Source organism: Corvus brachyrhynchos, unplaced genomic scaffold (genome assembly GCF_000691975.1).
Source record: "Corvus brachyrhynchos isolate BGI_N302 unplaced genomic scaffold, ASM69197v1 scaffold92, whole genome shotgun sequence".
Lineage (NCBI taxonomy): Eukaryota > Metazoa > Chordata > Aves > Passeriformes > Corvidae > Corvus > Corvus brachyrhynchos.
In genome coordinates this window covers 3,472,347-3,485,040 of record NW_008236973.1, presented here as the reverse complement: position 1 = coordinate 3,485,040, position 12,694 = coordinate 3,472,347, and the positions used below count along the sequence as shown (strand labels likewise).

At 40.8% G+C, this 12,694-nt stretch overlaps 1 protein-coding gene across 2 annotated transcripts in view; it reads right to left on the bottom strand.

The window, feature by feature from the left end:
* Positions 1–12,694, bottom strand: part of DHRSX (dehydrogenase/reductase X-linked) — a 202,795-nt gene that overhangs the window by 32,770 nt on the left and 157,331 nt on the right. The window lies entirely within an intron of this gene.

The window sequence follows — 12,694 nt, the reverse complement described above, 5'->3', positions numbered from 1 at the left end:
TGACTTTTAAGTCTATGCATCTAAATCTGGCCTCTCTTGGCACTTTGTGCTCTGTATGCACATTTTTCACAATGAATAAAAGTATAATGCATACTAAATAAAATAATATTGACATTCTGCATTTCCACATTTTCTGAAGGTTCTAAAATCTTTCTGAAATCAAAGTGCATACAAGAGGCAAACCATCCAAGCAGAACACAGCTTACCAGTGAACTGTGCTTAGCAGAGCAGTGCACACAAGGCACCTGTGCACACAAAGCACTTGGATCTTTGCTGCTTTGAGGACACAGGGTATCAATGCTTCACAGCCAGGCAAGCAGACTCTCCAGCAGAGAAACTCTGCCTCCTAACCAGGCAACCAGCCAGACTGGTAGGTCCCAGCACCCACCCATGTGGGTGCTGGTCAGTCATCTAGAGAGCTGAGGAGGTACTGGTGTTTGATGCCCAGGGATACATCCTAATAAATACTGCCCACCTGGCTTGGGGGATGCCAGACAGCATGTGCTGTGATATGGCAAGCCTCTACACAGTCAGCAGTGAGGAAAAGTGGAGCAAGGACTTGGTGGGAAGAAGTTCAGTGGGAAAGTATGGCATGCCTGGCATCAGTAGCTTGGAGTAGTTCATGCTCACCGAGTCATTTGAGCGGGGCTTGCTGTGGACCACTCTTCCTACCACAGAAAACAGTGGCGTCCCCCAGGGGATGTCCCTCCATTGCATTTTGCTGAGTCAGTGCTGATAAAACAAGGCAATGCACAACTCACTAAATGAAAAGTACAGGAGGAGTTAAGGCAGGCAGAATTTAATTCGCTGCTTTGAAATCTGACTAAGAGAGCACCAATATATAAGACCTTCCCTTCCTTTGAAAATAATGTTTTATTGATTCTATACTGATGAATAAAGAATCAGGATAAGGCAGGTTCTGCATTTTGTGTCCAATTAATTTTTAGCAGAAGTTCTTATTTCTGGCTTAAGATTTTTTGCAACATAGACTACAGGTTTGACTTACTATAACAAAAATTAGGGAGGAGAAAATAAAGAACAAAATAAATAGGTATTTAATTCTGGAGTGAGTGCCTTGAGGTTTGCTGGTGGGTTTTTTTTGTTTTTGTTTTGTTTGGTTTGGTTTGATTTGGGTTTTTTGCTTTTATTTGTTTGTTTGTTTGTTTGGGGGGGTTTTGTTTGTTTTTATTCTTTTCTTTTTTCTTCTTTTCTACCAGAAGCTGATTAGCTGATTTTGCCACTTATCTCCATGGTGCTGTCTCCAGCAGCAGTCTCCCTGTGGAATGTATTTTCAAAAAGTAATGAGAAGCTGAATTTCAAACCGAAGCCTGCAGTGGCTAATTAGATGTTTAAGTATGAACTCAGCTGCTATCCCAGTTTGAAAGCTGGATCGATGTTCAGCACATCCCTTGCCAATCAGTCTTCCTCTTGTTTCTTCTCAGGTTGGATTTAGGTGGTCTGTTTTCTGCAGTGGTCTCCCACTTATGCCCAGTGATCCCATGTTTAGTAAAGAGCATTAAGTGAGGTCAGGGTGCCCACTGAGTAACAGGGGAAACAAAATTGCTGCTCAGCACAGACCACTTCCTTCACCCCTCCTGTGCACGGGGCTCTCTTGTTGCTCTCAGCTTCTTCACTCTGATTAAGGGCTCCTTTCGCATGTGCACACCTGTAACAGACATTAGGGACTGACCGACTGACAGCACCCTCTCCCCCACCACATCTTGCTTCAGCAAAAGGCTCAGAGGACCTGGGACCATCCTGACTGGCACACAAATCAATTTAACCCAGCTAGTGCTAGCACTGAAGCTTTCCTGATGTGGACTTCTTTCACAATTGTCTTGCACGTCATCCTCCTTTCACCCATCACTGTGCTCCCCAGTTTCCAGTGTGTTAATTTGCCTGGAGGGCAAATTAACCAAGATCAAACTGCAGAAAAGCCAGCTGCTATGTGCTCCATTAAAAGACAAGTGATGCAAAATGTGGCTGACATGCTGGGGTTTTTAATGAAAGGCCACACAAAATTTCAATATATGCCTTAGGATGAATCAGGGAATTAAGCAAAACATAGGCTTGCTGTATTAAAATGACTAAAGCTTCCTAATGATTTATGTATTAATCTTGCAATACATCATCACCATTGCTTAGTCAAGACTATAAAAGTCTATTATTAAACACTCATGAAGCTTTCACAGTCTTAAATTTTCTTTCTTCAGGGAATGGAGCACAAGATTTTTCAAGTTTTGATAGATTTTGCAGCTTATTTTGAAGCAGATAGAGAAATATATTGGAAAATAAACATGCCTTTACTGATTATCATACGCAGTTTCTTTCTCTTCTCTTATGATCAACCTTGAGTGCTAAATATTGTTTATTAGATTAAAGCAGGCTTCCTGACAGTACTACACATATTTATCCTGTGAACACATTTTCTGTGTTTCTGTGTTTCTGTTCATCTCATTAATTGTGATTTTCCTTCAGTAAAGAAACACAAACAAACAAACAAAAACCACCAAAAAGAAAAAAACCAAAAAAAAAAACCAAAAAAAAAAAACCCAAGCAGAAATATAGACAAGGAGAAAAGACCAAGATGGAGAAATGAGAATATTACCACTGACAACCAGTATTTTACCAGCTGAAAGAAAGAAGCTTATACATTAGCAAAACAAAGCTCAAATCTAAGGTATTAACTTATCTACTTATTCAGATGCTGTAGCAGTTATGTTTTGTCCAGCAGCTGTCCTGTTACCAAATACTACTATAGGCTGTTGCACAGTCATTCATCTCACCTACATGACTGGACATTTTGGGAGCTCATGTACTTCTTCATGTATATTTCTTTCATATATGTGATGTGTAACCTTAAAAAATAAATTGTGACTATATACATATAACAGTTAAGGTGGCTGTAGTATAAACCTTGAGTGAATAAGGAATGCAGCATTGGGGACTCCTGAAGAGCCCTCATGACCCTGTGATGAACTTGTTCAAAAGGAAGGCTGCCAGACCATTACATTAAATTAGTGGTTCTACACAAGCTAAAAAACAAATCCTTCATGTCTTGATTTGTGTCATGGGGGTTACTTAAGCAGTCATAGGCCAGTGGCACTTTCAGAGCAACTCATCTTGCCTTTCATTCCTCTTCCTGCAGTGAGCTCCTCGGCTCCATGTGGCTCACACACAGCTCTGGACAAATACAGGCTTCCTCTGGCATCTTTCAACTGTAGTAAAATAACATTTTTCTTCTTAAAATTAGAGTATAAGAGTAGAAGCCCGGAGCTGGGAAACGCTCTCTAACAGGTAAAATGTTGGTAATGGTCTCAATAACTGATATCTCTGCAAATCAGTGACTCCTGCCTTGTGCTTAACCCACAGTGCAGTAGGAGTCGCAAGCTGGAAGCTGGGTGGTGTTTTGATTTCTCTTTCTTTTTTAAACCCATGCTTCCCACCTTCCACCACTTCACTGTATAAATGGGTAACATTCAATGACCAGCCCCTTGTTATAGCCTTTAGGAAATGCAGAGGGAACAAAAATTAACTTACTGTCCCCTGAGGACTACATTTAGTAAAGAAACCTAGAATGTCTTTATTTTAAAATCATTTATAAAAGGCAAAATAAGCAAGGGCTTGTCATCCCGGGTGTTACTGTCATCCAGATGGAATCAGAGCATCATTTTTCATTTGGCTGAGCCCTACTCCTAATGGCAGGAGGTGAGATGCCAAGAGCTATTCCGCTCTACGGAGAGTTGCTGTGTGCAGCTCAGTTGCTGTGTGCTCAGCACAGTTCTCAAATGCATATAACATGGACTCAAAGGCTGGTCTTCTCAAAGTCTCACCAGAATCAGTACCTTTAAAGAAGCAAAATTTTTCTGTTTGTGTACAGTTGGTGTTAATTTCAAATGTTTTGGATTATTTTAAATATCAGTGTCAAGTTCAAGCTGTAATTACTGTAATTCTATTCTCCCAGGAAATATATCTCTTTATTTAGAATTATATAAATTGCCACTTTTCTACAGTCAGGACATTTGATGCAGTGTTAAGTACTTGCTAATAGCTGAAGTGGTATTTGAACATAATAGTATCTCTTCATTCAGTTAAAAATTTCCATTAAACAAATCAATGAGTAAATATATAAAAGGAAGCAAGAGTTTGCATTGCTTTATCCAAGAAAAAGATCATGGCTTCAGGACTGTTCTGTGTCCTCGTGACCCTTTTGAGGGATGGGGAAACAACATGGGCATGTATCTTTTCATATGATCTCTTGGGTAATCTGGATCTCAGGTTATTGAAGATTGTCACATGTGGTAAGATTATGTACAGGATTGTAAATGGGGGGAGGTACTCTCCAACCACTTGTGGAAAGCTTCCTACCTCTTCTGCAATAGAGCTTTTAAGTTGAAGGAAGTAATGGGGACTTTTATGGTTTCTTTGCTTCCACCAGAATGCACATAGGACCACAAAAGGCCCAGCAATAACTTGAATAATCCAAAATCTTCTTGAAAAGCATCTTGAAACTGGTGTAGACTTTTGCAAATTATCTGCAAATTCTGAGCTGTTCATTCTGGGACTCAAAAGGAACTGTAGGGTCTGAACATGTATAATAAAGTGCTGCCATTTCAAATCCAGCACAGCGCACCAAATGTGGTTGGCAGATTTACAGTAGACTATGTTGGTGTATATGCAAAGATAATTTAAGGTTTAATTGTGATGGGCTCAACCCACTACACTGCCTTGATTTTAAGGAGGTGATGAATGTGTCCTGCAAGAGCAAATATTCACCACACTGAAGGACTGGTCTGTCTTACTGGAGGAAATGTGCCTGCAAAATCCTTTTTCCTTTGAGATATCTGTAAGTACTGTGCAGAAAATGCTATGCTATCAATATTTGTTTACAGAAATAACAAAAGATTAGCAAGTCTGGCACAACATACTTTTGAAAATCAGCTTCTGCTTGTTGAAACAATTTAACAACTTCTGCTTTTTAGAAGTTTTCTTATGTAGTGAGAATACAAACATCACAGCTTCAATCTGAGTGATAAAAGTGACTAACTCCCAGTACACGAGCTAAGACAAGGAACTAACTCATAAAGAAAGACATCTATTTGTTAAGTCATCACAAGAAGCCTTCTCCTCAGTTGGAAGACCTTCCTAGGTTAAAGAAGAAATACAGCTGAAATGCCAACAGGTACTAGAGGAGTCAAAATGTGGATGTTTTCTGCATCCATGAAATGACTCACAGTCCAGACACAGCATGAAAGGCTTTTGTTCTTGTTAGGTTGTACATCAACAGCATCATTCGTCCACGGTCAGAAATCAGATGGGATTTAAATAAGATTTAAATATGAAAGGGGCCTGTGAAGAGGGATGACCTTACCTGAGGAACATAAACAAGCCAACTTCAGCAAAACAAGAAAACCTACAAGAAAGGAGTAACATACAAAGCAGTCCACAGCCAGCATTGCAAAGTGGTTATTTCTAAGCACCCTAAAGGACAGCATCAGCAATCACTTTCTGTACCATTTGGCCTTAGAGCTGAGCTTTGTGTTTCACTTTACAAATTTCCCAACACTGTGTCACCCTGGAACACTGTAGACAGAGATCTGTAATGGAAAACCAAGCATTTCACAAGAAGGGGCATGGCATGGCCTGGGACCAGAATGCTTAAGACCTCTTCCACTTGCAAACATGCTAGAACCTGGTGAAATCTGGCAGGTTTGGCTTTCCAGGAAATGACAAGAAGTTTCATGTCCAAACCCTGAAAAAGCCAGGCAGTCACAGGGCTGCCGTGCCCCAGCCCTCACTGAAAAAGCATGTAAAGAAACTGCTGCTTTGACAGATTGACTGATTGATTTTCTGTGGCAATTCAGATACTGAACATGCCCACCGCTCCTTTAACTCACTGTTAAAGCTCTTGAGCTTCTCCTAAAGCTACTGTGAGCCACAGTGCCCCTCACACTCTTCTCTGTCCCTCTTAGGAGGCTGAGATTTTGCTGTGTACAGCCCTCTCCACCTCCCACAGCAAGGCTGAGCTACCACAGCACCCAACATATAATGAGAACAGAAGAAATGGAGCAACAAAGCTACAACTATATCAGACGTTCTGGCAGTATTAAAACTCCTGGGGGCTAAATTATTTTATGTTTACAGAGATTCATTTTACTCATAAAGCATAGTTCTCCCAACACATTTTTTATTAAGAACTTGATTTAACAAAAGACCAATTTTTCTTCACAGGTGTAAGTTTCAACTGCTTGGTCTGCTTTCGAACAGATGAAGTTCTCTGAGCAAAGAGGTTTAGGATGAGGAATAGAGAAAAGGTTAAGAGTTAACAAACCACAGAGGCAGAAATCTGCCTTCACCTCCCTGCACAATACCTCATAATCCTTAATGCATGTAGCAAGACACAGGATATATGGCTATGAAAAACCAGCAGCTACAGCAGGGCTAAACCTGGAGGGCTTTCTGGAAGGTGAGCTGCTAATTTTGACCATTTCTCTTAACACATTATTCCAGGGATTTACAGGCATGAGCACCAGCCTTCCCCAGCTATGCAAGGCAGCCCAAAGGACAACTCCACTGACAAGATACTGGGAGGATGGTGGCAGTTAAGGCAATTGAGAAAAATGCTTAAAACATTTGAATAATCACCCAGGACCTGAACTCCAAAGCTTTTAAGGTTCGTTCAGCCTTAGTGAGTCTTTTTGCTGACAGAAAGATGTTAAACTAACCTTCCCCTCTCAAGGGCGATAAGCTCTCTCTGCTCCCAAGTCTCTGAGTCCCTTTTGCCCTCTCTATCACATGAATGCAATACATTAACTTTCAAATTACCATAGAACCATCTTGCCTCTTGGGAAAACAGCACATCTGTGAGACCCATTGCCCTGAATGCCACGCAGAGCTGGCTTCTCCCACCCAACCCATGGTGCAGGGAGATGGGCGGCAGGAACATCTATATCTCACATACTTCCCAGCATGCTGCAATTTTGAACTAGCTCAGAAACACCATGTCCTATTAAACCAATAACCATTATTAATAATCCTTTGTCAAGACCATTAATTCTTTTAGATAAAAAGGAATTTAACATTCTGACAACAAAGTAGCTACATTTAATTGCCCCAAATACATGTATGTCTGATGTTACCTTTGTGGTATCAGTGTTACACTCTCTTATTGTTCTCCAGAAATCGATCAACCCTAAAAGGATTTTGATTAGACAGAACAATAATACATCAATACATGTAAAATGAAAGCTTCCTGAAGTTGGCATCCTGACAAATATTTCTTTGTTACTGGTTTCAGGAATGGATAAAAATGGATAAAACACCTGATGCATTTGAGCTAGATCTCTGTCTTTTGAATTGATGAATTGGTCTGCTGATACAGTAGCCCATTTATTTTTTTAAATTAACTTATAGAATTTGAGATCTGTGCCTTCCCCAGTACACTCATTTTCCAGGCCAGTGAGTCAATTTTTGCAATTAATGCTAATTGCTGCAAACACAAGGGATCATTTTGCAAAGCAGCAAATCCTTTTGCATTTATACAGAAAGTGTTTGGCAAAGAAGGACTGAAACATCCTTATGTGTGTGCAGTAAGCATTTGAATACTTATCATCTGACTATATACAGGAAAACTTGATAACCCGCTGCAGGAAGGACATGTCTAAATGAACAGAGCACTGTGCTGCAGTTGACATTTCGTCCTGTCAAGGCAACATGGTTTATCTTGCAAATAGAACCAGAATATGCAATAAAAGTCATCGTGGAGAAGCTGCTTAAAAAACAGAACTTGAACAAAACCATGTATTCCATGAGTTAAATAAAACCTATGATGATATGTATCTATCTAATGATCTAGAAAAATCTTTTACAATTACAATTTCTGTATTTTTCACAGTTTTATAAAACAACAGTCCAGTGACACAGCTCTTCATATGTTATTATGAAAGACTTCTGTACTGACTAAAATGGATTTACAAAAAAGGGGTAATAATGAAAATCTCTCCTACTTCCTTTTACAAATTTTCCTTTATTATATAAAAATTAGAAAAAAACCCAACAGTACTATACTACTACAGTGCTGCATCAGTTTCATGTTTGTTTTTGCTTGAATTTATGATGTTATACTTCCAGTTCTTCCAGTCAGAAAGAATTAAGAAACTTTAAGTGACAGATCAATCACGAAAACTGAAGAAAGTAACTGGGTATTTAAAAAATAGAAGCCTTTCCTTGAAAAAATTGTTGACTCATCAAACCATTCTTAGTAAAAAAAAATCTGTTTTACACAAATGTCCAGCTTAAAAAAAAATAAGGAAAAAAAATAAAAAGTAATTTGAAACTGATGGAGATACTTCAAAAGGATGGTTTAGAAATTAAAGGTTGGGAGCTTCAGTTATATTGTCATACTTCAAAATCTGAATGCCAGTGTACTCATAGGGGTAATTACAAATAAATTAAAAGTATTTTTTTAGAACACTGAAATAAAATGTTTTGGTTTCAAAAATGGATAAATATTTTCCAAAAGAAATTCAACACCTTAACTTTTAGTTGCTGTTCATGGAAAATATTTTCCAAAATTTCAGTAATGCTGATGGAAGAAAATCCCCAACTTTCTGCCCAAACTTAACCTTTTTTAACCAACAAACACATGGAAGAAGAGAAGATGAAGAACACCCCTCATCCAAGAACAGGAGGTCTCCAGCTACTCTGCTTGACAGGTTTTCCCATCAGTACATAACACTTCCTGTTACAGTTCCTTATGAACTGCCTAAGACAGGAGATTAACTGGAGCTGCCTGGTCTCTCCAGAATCTTCCTGGGTTGTGGGCAGAGCTGTTTATCCTATTTTATACCAGCTAGGACACACATGTGGCAGCTGGGAATTTTGCAATTCTTTTCATTTAACTTCTATTGTTTCTGACATGATTCATGCACTAGGGCTACAGGGAAAAATACAGAAATTATATATAATATATTCAGCTTTGAGAGTTTAAAAAAAAATCCGCTCCTTCTGCAGTTGGAGAGCAGAGGAAAGAGAGCAGAAAAGTGTGACTAACTGTTCTTGAATATACAAGAGATGTGAACCAGAAAAGGAGCTGTGTTACTGTGGCTGGGGAGTTCATAGATCTGTGATTCACAGCATTACAGGGCCCATTTGGTATGCAAAGAAGAGAGGATGATGAAAGGAATAGTTAGTCATGGAGAAAAAACTAGACAGAACACACAAAGATGCTAACCCCTGGGAAAGGAGCATATTCAAGTGTGATCCACAGCCTAGGAAAGAGAATACGGTCTTTTTTTCTTTATTTTCCTAAAAATACCTTCTTATTTGGTAGGTAGAGCACTCAAGGGAGTATCCTTCACCTCAGCCTTGAAAGTGCGTCATGAACTCCAGTGCACTGCTCAAGCCTATCTCAACCCAACCCAACCCAAGTGGATGGTACCTTATTCTTCAAGCTTTTGCTGAAGCCAGCCAGCCATATTCTCTCATGACCATGTTGTTTTCTCCTCTCACTTTAGATAAGGCAGGCAAGAGAGGAAAGAAGCTTATGCTAGCTGTGCTACTGGACCACACAGTGTACCACCCTCTGCATGTAATTGCTGAAGTCACCACTGTGGAAATGCTTGAAGATAGATTGTGTTTGTGTTAAACTTTCACCTCCCTGAAAACAGTCGTATTCAAAGTAGGGATGAAGGAGAATGATTTGCCTTAGGGATCCCCTTGTCGACTCATGTGATTGCTGCTGAAAATGGTCTGGATCTAAAAGACCACAAAGACGTTTGATGTTCTTCATATATATCCTTCAGCAAAAGAACTGGGAGAACAGTGAGTGCTCTTGTGCGAGTGCGTTTGCATTTACAATAACACACATGAAACAAGCTGTGCCCTGCCAGTTTGGAACAAGCTCCATCCTGCCTTGATGTACTCATGCCATGTCTCTTCCACTGGTGTGTGTGTGAAGAGGACGGGCAGGAAGGGGGAGAAATGGCATTCATAGGGAACAAATAGGAGCTGGGCTAGGGGGAGAAGATAAGAGGGAGATAAATGGAGAGGACGAAACAAACTGGTGGGTAGAAATAAAAAATCCCCCCCTAAAAAAAAAAAAAAAAGAGATAGGGAGGGAAAAGGCAATTCAAACAAAAAAGCTCCAAAGACACAGATGAAGAAGCAGGCAAGCGTGAAGAAAGAGACAACAAAGGAAGGAGAATGATGTAAAATGCAAAAAGACAAATTAAATTAACCACCCCACTGAAAAGAGCTCACCAGAGCAATGTGGGATACATCAAGTTGGTAAGATGGCAGGAAACAAACCAAAGAGGAAACATGGAGCACAGTAACACAATCTTCCTTTAACACTGTTCACGGGACAGGCCTTCCAACAATTATTTGTTATGCTGTTGCCCGGTGGTCACTGACATGGATGATGTCTGGTTTCAGATCAGATCTCTCTGCAGCAAGTACAAACAATGAGGAGAAATGGCCACAAATGTGACTATCAACCCTGAGTCTCCTGAGTGGGAGAAGGATTCCACAGAAAAGTCTGTGGTAAAGCAGAGAACTGAACTTCAGTGTACTGTCTCCTTTAAGTCAAGACAAGTATTCTGCCTTTCCTTCTCTGCCATGCTTGATGGATGAATCCCTGCTCCAGTACTGTCACTCACCTTCAGTCAGGACACTAGCCCAACTAACATCTAGGAATAATGGGACAAGAGTATGGTAAACAATTTAGCCTGCTGCCAGCGGTAATTTTCCCAGCACAGAGTACAGCCTCCCTTTCTCCAATAATGTCTCCAGATGGTTTTGCTGCTTTCCTGCAAGGTTAGGACTACCAGCCAATCTGGGAACATACATCCAAGCCATAAAATGAATTATGGCCAACTGGTGCAACTCAAAATAAAGAAAAAAAAAAGGAGTAGAAAATTTTTAGAATGATTTCCCATTCACACAAGCAGCAAAAAGGAGACATGGCATCACTGGGAAACTGTTTGCCATGGGTGTCTTTACCACATCCATTAAAGCTCTTGAATGTTGCTCTGAATCACAAGGCATCTCCAGGGCCCCGTGGAGCAGGCAGTGCCTGGGTATGATATCCCCCAACAGTCCTCCTGCTAAACCCCTGCTCACGCTGTAGGGACACACTCACACACACAAGTGATCTCACTGGTTTTTGCAGCACTATCTATGGTGATGTCAAACTATTCGTCTGAGCGGGGGCTTATTGGCAATTAGACTAAAAAAAAAAAAAAAATAATACCCAGGAGCATCTTTTTACACCTGAACCAAGAAAAGGTTTGGACCTGAATTTACCCACATTTAGCCCACTCTGGGTTTCACCCTTGTGCCTATGTGCAGGCACCACTGCTGCCCCTGAGTGATTCAGAGCATCTGTGTGGGAATGAGCAGGCAAAATCAGTCAGAGTCTGTCATCCTTTATGGCCCTTCTTACATCAATAATGTTGAAATGCAAAGGACACAAAAGCTGCAGGTAAATCTCACCTGTATATTATTATTTTTTACGTCAGACTAGTCATGTTCTTGCTCAACCATAACTTTCCTAACTGAAACATTTCTGGTTCCTTTAAAATATGAGTTAATAACAATGAATCAGAGATAGGGATGATCCTAAATTAAAGAGGCACAGTACAAGGCTTTGCTATAATCAAGGAAACTACTGTTATCTAGAGACACAGAACAGTCACATTTCATTTTGCATTCCACACTTTAGCCCAAAGAAATACTAATCCCCTTAGCCCCCTTGCACGGTGTCATACAGCACATGCCCATCAGAAACAATGAATACACACATCAAGTGAAGAGTAAGGGTAATTTCCTGTGGTTGTTTTACAAGCAAGAGATTAAATTGTGACTACCCTGCAGAGGTTTAAACAATGGCTTGTAATAAAACTGATGCCATAATATGTAATCAGAAGCTTGACATGCCTAATGCAGCATTCATATGTAAAATGTCTGCAGTGGAAACAGCCCAGCCCTCTAATTTCAGTCTTTGTTCAGAAATGAAACCTTGGGCCAGGTACCTCTGATCACCTGCTGAAGTCCCTGTCAAAGGATGGAGACGGTTTCATGCAAATGACACAGAACTCAGACTGGCTCCATGCAGGCAGGCAGAAGCTCTCTGGAGCCCCGGAGAAGGCAGGCTCTGTTTGAGCCTGTTAGTAAGCACGTAATTGCCACGCATGACTGCACGGGGAAATTTATCGCAGTTATCCTGCCCATTCCTCCGCTAACTAAACCACTCTACACAGCTCCTGTACGATATCAGAGACATTTGCTGCACCATTTGATGTCTTCCTAATGTTAGAAATATCTCACAGACATTCATCCACAGTTTTGCTAAATGAAAGCAGGAGGACACATGTCATCCGTGAATTTTAGTCCATTTTACTGGATTAAAAACCCAGCGTGGCCACAACCTGGATCTCAATAAGCTCTTGGGGAAGCACAGGGGGTGACACAGACATGAGCCGCGGTCTAGAGCTGGCAGTGAATCGCCAGGCTGATGTGTGAGAGGGCAAGGACCGTAGGGGTAGGACGGGGACAGGCAGGATGACACAGCCTGGGGCCGGGGGATGGGTGGGGGAAGCCGGAGCAGGGCTGAGAGGGAGGCCGCGGGAGGAGACTGGGATGTCAGGAGCGGAGCAGAACAAGGCGGAGGCCGGAGCAGAGGGAGCAGAGGACA